This window comes from Mastigoproctus giganteus, chromosome 7, assembly GCF_048544385.1.
Source record: "Mastigoproctus giganteus isolate SK-2022 chromosome 7, ASM4854438v1, whole genome shotgun sequence".
Lineage (NCBI taxonomy): Eukaryota > Metazoa > Arthropoda > Arachnida > Uropygi > Thelyphonidae > Mastigoproctus > Mastigoproctus giganteus.
The window spans coordinates 177671844-177680452 of record NC_143581.1 but is presented as its reverse complement, the minus strand read 5'-3'; the positions used below and the strand labels follow the sequence as shown (position 1 = coordinate 177680452).

The following is an 8609-nucleotide window of genomic DNA, read 5'->3' as shown; positions in this document are numbered from 1 at the left end:
ATAAAGAACCGTATGAGTTATGCAAATAGATAATAATATTTTTTTTCTTCATTACTGATATCAGAGAAGAAAAAAAGTACCCTAAAATACTCCTTAACATAATATACAAGGCATAAGTATATCGGTGAAAAAAAAATCAAATCTAAAATTTTTCTGAAAATCAAAAACGTAGTGGGGGAATGATTGCATATGCATTGCTTTGTACCCTCAAGGTGGCGCGCCCGTCACAGGAACTCAAATAGTAAAACCATGTAACATAAAATGAATAATTTTTTTTAAGTATACCAATTTAAGGTGCAAATAATTTGATAAAATTAAATTTGTAATTTCTATCCAACATTTAAAGTATAATGAGCGAAAGTGCACTTATTTAAATATAGCAGTACACAACTTACAGTATGCGTGCAACAGATGGTACAACTAAAAAAAAGCATGCTGCGGTAAATAAAAACGAAATAGCAAAAAATACACTAAGATTTATAAATCTTAGTGACGTCCTGCAATGTTTCCTGCTTTCATTATATGAAAGTATGGTCACCCTGTGTGCATCTATGCAAAGTAGTATATGGTTGCCATTAGTAAATAAATTAAAAAAAATGAAATAACGAATAATAATTTAGCATTTAACTATTTTCACTGCATTTCAGCTGAGTATTCCAAATGAAAATCACTGGCACTATATTAGAATGTTTAATTCACGTGACAAGGCTACTTGAATATGCGTTCAGTTATAAAGCGGAGCTAATTTCGCATGAAAGAGGCGAGGAGAATGCCTCATCGCTGAATGGGAATTTAGATACAATGAGAACTCATTACAATAAATTTTGCAGGTTAGTTGGAACAATTCTCATTAATACGGATTAGTGATGAATAATATTATTAAAGTGAGTAGTCTCGAATGCCAATATCGAATTTTATACCTTCCTCCTCAGTACTGCACTAAATATATTCGCTCGAATTCATTCTCTCGTACATGGTCCGTTCATTTAATACAATCAACTTAAATAGTCAATAATCATACGTTTACATTAAGGAAAGCTTATTATATACATATTACGCATGCAACAAAGGTCAATAAACTCACAAAGCATGCCCATAGACAGTAAGAGAAACGCTTACCTTTACGTATCACTCGATCATAGGTAGGGCCCATACATCCAACGGGAGATGAATACAGTAGTGACAGCAGCATCAATAGCAGGAAGGAACGACATGTGCCTAGTATGCACATGCAATTGGATGTCACACAGCTGGCACTGCGAGAGTTCACCATTGTTGAAGGTTCTATGTTGGCTATGTTTGTTAGAATCCACCTACAGCCTAGTGTTAATTTGAAACAAGTTTGCAGCTCGCAGATAGTGGCAATCCGAACGCTGACTTCCCGTCGTTTCACAGCTGTACTCTGAGAACACAGATTAATATGCAGACGCACAGTCACTAGGAATACACATGTAAGTACGGCGAGAAGTGCTACAAATTATGTCCTAGTCTGTCAGTTCCTATTTGCATGCCAGAAGTTCGACGTCCATTTCTGCATACAGGAAGTTCACAATACTGGGCCACCAGAGGTCACACGGAACCGTTAAACCACTCGCGTTGAGAAATCGGAGCATAAATCATCTCGTGTCCATCCTCCATTCTGTCCGCTTGTACTCCAGCAGCAACAGCACAATACCTCCAGATTCCAAACTATGGAAGAGAAAAAGTTCTTTGTCACACTTCAGCTGACAAATGACCGCGGCAAGGTCATCCACAACACTCAACGACAAGTAAACAGAGCCGCAAGTCGCGCTTCACCTCAGTTGACACCTCGCACGTCACACTGGAGTGACGAAGTAATCGCACTAATTACACAGCCCCGCTAACCTTACACCAACAGTGGCAGGCGGTCTCATTAGTGCCCTCCTACCCCTGTTCCCTCCCCCACGCTTCTACTATCCTCCACGTGCCATCCACGAGGAATTAGAAGAAAATGCAGCACTACTAGCGGCTGCTGGTTTTATTAATGCCTGCTGTCGGAATGTCTGCTTACTTCAAAGCAGTCATTACGTGAAAGGAATGAAGGAAGCCTCAAGAGTACAGTAAAGCCCATCATTTCCCTTTCTTAGATGGTTCGTGTGGAAACCGACGCGCAAACATTCACACACAGATCCTCCCCGCCCCAATCCTCCGCACTCTGTAACACACACACATAGAAGTCAAACAATTACAGTACATGAAATTTCTCGCTCAGCTGTACTGTTGCAATTCCCAATTAACTATATTAATTTTCTAAGACGAACTCCACTGAACACATGCGCATGCATGAACTCAGCCTGATTTCGTATTCAGGCTTCTGAGAACGGTCATACTTCATAAAATCACAAACGGGAAATGATTCGTTTTTAATTAGGAAATGATTTGTTCGTTGCAGTCAAACGGCTCTTAACAATTAGAAGCAACAGTCAACTTAACAGTTGTGTTTGCGATAGATAATTCTTAAAGTTTAAAATTAAAAAATACCAAAAATAAAAACTTACTGAATCCTTAATTACATTTCAGGACCTTATGAAATGTAATTAAGGACTGTGAATTGTAGAAAATGTATAACAGAATAAAAATATTTTTAAACACGTTTCGGAATATTAAAGTGCCATTCCGATACAACGCTCGATCAACAAATGCAATTCAAAAGGGGTCAGCAGTGTTACCTGAATGCGCAGCAGGTGTGTACACCTTGACTGACGACTGCAAGAGCGAAGCGCACTAGGAAGCCATGTTTATCTTCTGAACCTGGCAGTTACGAAACTACAAATTCTGGTTCTCCAGTCAAATTCTTGAATTTCCCTTCCCACTTGTTCTTTAAAACAACCATAAAAAACAACTGTCTAGCCCTCTGACCCTTCGCCTGTAGTGATGGGCCTGACAGTAATTTCGCCACTAGCATCTGAGTCATAAAACCACACGGGTCAACAAAGATTTTCGTAACATAAAATGAAGCCAACTTTTTAATTAATTCTGCTGTTGGCTAACGTTATTAGTTTTATGGCACTGGAAATAGTATCGAAATCACACAAATTTTAGTGTATGAAAATTTTGTGAGAGGAATAATCAATTACACAGCGTATAATGACAAATCACATCATGAGTATTGGTTTACGCTATATACTACATATATTGTGTATATACATAGACTGGCCAAAAAAAAAAAAAAAAAAAAAAAACTTTGTACAGTACTAAGACAGTCACAGACAGAAGAAATGCAAATAAATGCAAAGAAAACTGTGAAGTGGGGCGATGACGTGTTGTCTCGTTCAGCATAAAAGACTATACTACATGCTGTTCGACTGCAGTAATCTGAAGCCAGAAAGAACGCCTGATATATTAGACTTTGAAAAAGGTCTTATCATGGGTGTACGTTTAGCAGGAGCAACGATTCAATAAACGAAAGACATTACTCATTTCTCAAAAGCATCCATCTCAAAGGTTTTTAATGACTGGAAAGCAAGCGGTTCTTCCATATCTCAAAGGCGTAAATGTGGCAGAAAAACAATACTTCAAGAGCGAAGCCGTCATACTCTAAGGAAGACTGCGCGAAAATATTGGACATCCAGTGTGCAGCAAATAACACCTTCAATCAAACTCAGAACTGCCCTATTTCAACGCGTACCATGAGCAGGGAATTAAAGAAATTGGGCATTGGCAGTCGCCTGCCTATTCGGAAGCCATTTCAAAGAAAAACAGAAAACTACACTTGCAGAGGTTCCGAGAACAATGGAAGAAACTCATGTGGTCAGATGAATCACGATATACTTTGTTTTGAATTGATAAGAGGTAGATAATGTGGCGAGAACCTCACGAAGCGATGGACTTGCTTGCCTTTTTAAGACAATACAAACATTGCAGATTGTATCATGGAGGTGGAACGTTTTGTTGGCAGACTGGGTTCATTGATACCGGTGGAAGATCAAATGTCATCAAAGGAGTACCTGAATTTTGTATCAGATCTACTGCACCCTGCAATGTTACACTTTTATCCCGAAGTTGATGGCCACTTTATGGATGATAAAGCAACAGCGCATCGTGCCAGAATCACGGAAGAATGGTTCGGAGAACATGACCACGATTTTCACCATATTCCCTGGTCCCCATATTCCTCTGATCTCGGTCCTATTGTGAATGTGTGGGATATGCTGGAGAGAGTTATACGGCAACGAAATACTCTTCCTTCAACTTTGCGGCAGCTACGCAATATTTTGCTCGAAGAATGTTTACAATTAGACCAGATGGCACTAAAACAACTTATAGAATCTATTCCGCGCCAGCCGCCCACTTTCAACCTGATCCGATACTAAATAAAGGTTCATATATTTTTTTTTTTTTTTTGGCCAGTGTGCGTACATGCATTATGCAATACACAATAAATAAAATAATGTACAATACATACATAAATAATTAAATATACAAATAAATAAATAAATCACAATACAGTACTATATTACGATTTCATTTACCTGTGAATTATTCCAAGGAGTAATTCAAGAATTATCTGTGTTTTGTTGTTTATTTTATTAAATTTGTAAAATTTCAACAGAGTTCCTAAAACTTTTGTATTTTACATCAGACGTTTTAGCTACTGATTTTACAGAATACCTTGAAATAATTCAGAGATAAATGAAAGATTGCAACATTCAACCAAGATATCGGACACAAGGTTCTGATTTTAAATAAATAAACCTTTCAAAAGCTACAATATGGACTTACAGCATCAATAAAATTTATATACTAAAACTCAATGGAAATGGCCTTGACAGGTATAGACCAGGGATCGAGAACACGGGAGGTGTACTGTTAGCAGGATATGTACATCGCACGAATCATTGCGGTAGCACAACAGCTATGACTGCTGTGTTTTCATATTGTGGAAAAGGACAGCGTTTAAAGTCCGTCAAATATGGGAGGAATTTTTGTGGTATAAAACCAGTCAGTGTGATAAAACATTATATTTAATATTCATAATTATTTATTTCGTTGGATACAGTCCATGAGTCTATTTATATATTTATGCTTTTCCTGTTGTTGGCTTTAAGGAGTGCCGGTGTCTAAGTTGTACTGCAACGTGTTGTGCAGGCTGAAAGATCAAGAATAAATCATGGGGAAAAAGAGCTCTTCCTTCCACCCGTGATTAACTAATTACAGCTCGGATTGAAGTGGTCCTTTCGAATTCCTCCAGTCTCCGATCGGATTCGAACCAAGACCTTTCCAAACGAATGACACTGGCGAAATCCGTGTTTTGTCATGGAAGATAGCATACTCAGCTCATGACCTGTATCTGTTATGTTGTTGCTACATGTCTACTCATATATCTGGTGTACATGTCTTTGGCTGACATTTAATTTTGTTTGGTTGTCATATCGTATAGTTGATTTACTTATTCAACACTTCGTTTGTTAGCATGCGACAATATCCACTCATTTATTGCCACCATATCCATCAATTTGACATATGGTAACTGTTTAAAAAAATACCTATTTTTGTTGATTGCCCTAACATGTGTTAAAGAGATAATATTATATCACATCCTCTTAATATTTAATTGTATGCAATGGCATCACAGATACTTTTTTTTAATCTCATATTTAATTAACACACATTTTTATACTCTTCTCTGGCATTTCACAGTATTTATTGTGTGCGTGCGTGCGCGCCCGCATGCATGAGTGAGTGTGTGTGTGTGCGCGTTAAGACCAGAAAACTTTACGTATGCATATTTGTCATTTAGCAACTGAAGCCAAAGCACCGTTAATACAACACCTAAGAAACGTGATAAATGCACCGGTTGGTGATGCAGCATAATCATTAATGGGCTTTAGGGGGAAAAAAGTAAAGAGGATAATGATACAAAGCAGAAAGAAGAGAGAGAGAGAGAGAGAGAGAGAGAGAGAGAGAGAGAGAGAGAGGAAAGGAGAGAAAGAAAAAGAGAAAAGAAAAAAAAAAAAACAGGTTCCGCACAGCGACGATATTTAGTGTCTACTGTCTAGTCCTGATCATAATGATGGTGGCTTCACACACCATGCTCAGATGTTCCTGTTCACTGATCTGCAAATAGGGCCACTTTAGGATGCTGTCCACATAATCTCTATTCCAGTTCCAACAGGCTAATGAGATTCCTCTGTAGTAACGTTACAATGCCGCGTGACAATGAATTAAGACGGCCTTCACTCTGTTGCTTCAACATGAATATATTTTATTCAATATTTCAATATGGTTTACAATTTCACAAACTCTTCTCAGAGTTTGTTCCGTTTCACATATTACGTTACGGTATTGGTATAACAGTAGGCCCGCGTTATTATTTGGTATTATAAAAACTGTTCCTTAAAAAGTTTAAAAATAAGCGAAAATTTTCATTACACACACACACACACACACACAAAGTTAGCAGAATAATTCTGCTCAAAGAGTAAATATGTACAAGGTATTTCAATTAAAAGGCACCGGGGTCTATCTCGCTTATTTTTAGTTTTTAACTGTTTGTCAGCTGGACGACAGAAACGTTTCTGTCGTATTTGAGTAAAAATTTTTGACTTGATGTTAAAGTTGAACTAAGTATTACCGTTTAGATTTTACAATTCCTAAACTTAATATTTCCTAATGATTCCCCCCCCCCCCCACTCCCGCTCAATTGGGAAGGTGGTTTTCCGTTCCAGTTTTAGTCTAAAATTTTTATTGTAAATTTCTGACACGAACATGCCCGATTTTATTGGAGTAGAGAACACAACAGTTGTAGTATGAGGAAAGGTAACACTTATCGTACATACGTTTAGGTGCGCAAAACAACTACGAAAGAAGTCAGCTGTTTCGTAACTGCTCTAAAGAGCAGTCTTAGTTAGACAAGCCAGGATGAGGTCCTGTATGGTCTGATTGCAGGATCCAGAAACGTCACCTTTGAAATAAGTTTAAGAAGTTCATTTCAAAAATTAATCCATACTTAATCACCACTTAGCATATTTTCCAAATTATATTCTCTTTTATTTGCTTTTTTTTATGTAGAATTACCCCTATCATTTTGTCGGCCAAATTTCGAAACACTATATGTATACAGAAAAGTTAAAAGCAATTCGCATACTTGGTATCTTTTGACATTTTATGTTTACTTGGAAAAACATTGTATTGGGGAAAAAATAAAGTAAAAACCCAAAGTTTAGGTTTAAGTAACAGTTACAACATTTCGATATGATTTACAGCAGTAATGCGCCATACATCTCAAATAATCGACTTATTGCCAGACGTGCTGTAACTGTGTCGATCACTGCAGTGATCCTCTTCAAGTCATTCACATCAGTTGGCGGTGGGGGAGTGAGCTGGTACATCTGGTCTTTAAAGTAACCCCACAAAAAGAAGTTCAGTGGTGTGAGGCCTTATGAGCAAGCTGCCCACACAACTGGACCGGCAACCAACCCATCGACCTGGAAAGTGGAAATCTAAACAGCTTCGAACATTCTTATGAAAGTGAGGGACGCCATCCTGTTTGGAGAGAACATTGTTACCGGGATCATCCTGATCAGTTTGAGAGATCAGATAATTCTCTAGCATGTCTCGATGCACGGGATCGGTGGTTGTTCCCTCTGTGAAGAACGGGTGTACACCTTTTTGCAACTTGCAGCACAAAACACATTAACTTTGGACTGTCTCGTACATTTTCTAAAACCACGTTGGGTTTTTCACTTCACACTCTTATACTCTTGTATGTATTCACTTTACCTGTGACGTGAAACGTGCAATCATCACTAAACACAAAACGTTTTAGCAGCTCTTCATCTTAATAAACATGTATACACAAAATATCTGACGTCTGATCTTGTCGTCAGTTGTAATTGCTTGTACCATTTACAACTTGTTTCAGAAGCAACCGCTTGTGCAACGTTCTCTACGCTGGTTTTTACGGTACAACTTCCATGCTGGCCCGATATGTTGATTTTTGGATACTGCAGATGAACCACCTCCTTCCTCAACGGTTTGCTCACTAAGACTGCCAGTCTAAATACCGTGGAACACAAAACATCGAGTAGTGACAAAAGCCTTATGACAATCGTAGATCGACTTGTTCGGGAGAGTTTTGCCAAACGTTTAACGAAATTTCCGCTTAATTTCGGTCGTAGTTTCCATCCAAAAAATGCATTGTTCTATTACTGCAGCAGTGTATGTCGCAATTTCGCAGAGGTATACCAAGCGGATTCTTGAGCAATCAATAATAAATAAGCATGAAAACTCCGACTTCATACATTTTTATTACTGTTAGCACACGTTGAATGATTAACACACATTTACAAATTTTTTAAATTATCCTATATATATATATATATATATATATATATATTACATTTAGGATCTAACAGCATTTTTTAGTACCTGCAAAAAATATGTACTTCGATCGCATGTTCAATTTTTAACAGTGGCGTTAGGCATTAGGAACTGCTAGTGGAATGATTATATTTAAATTTTAAAAAAGCTATAAACTACATTATATTATATTATACCCTACATGACATTGAAATTGCAGCACCCTGAAGAAACAGGAATGCAGACTGGACGTAGAGTAATCACATGATAAAAGCTGCAGGCGCTAA

General features: G+C 37.7%; 1 long non-coding RNA gene across 1 annotated transcript in view; it reads right to left on the bottom strand.

The window, feature by feature from the left end:
- Positions 1 to 1125: 1125 nt before the first annotated feature.
- The window catches only part of LOC150083359 (uncharacterized), a 374752-nt gene continuing 367268 nt past the window's right edge, over positions 1126 to 8609 (bottom strand). Inside the window, exon 3 of the long non-coding RNA XR_016547169.1 lies at positions 1126 to 1689. This is a non-coding gene — a long non-coding RNA (uncharacterized LOC150083359). The remainder of the gene's footprint in view (positions 1690 to 8609) is intronic.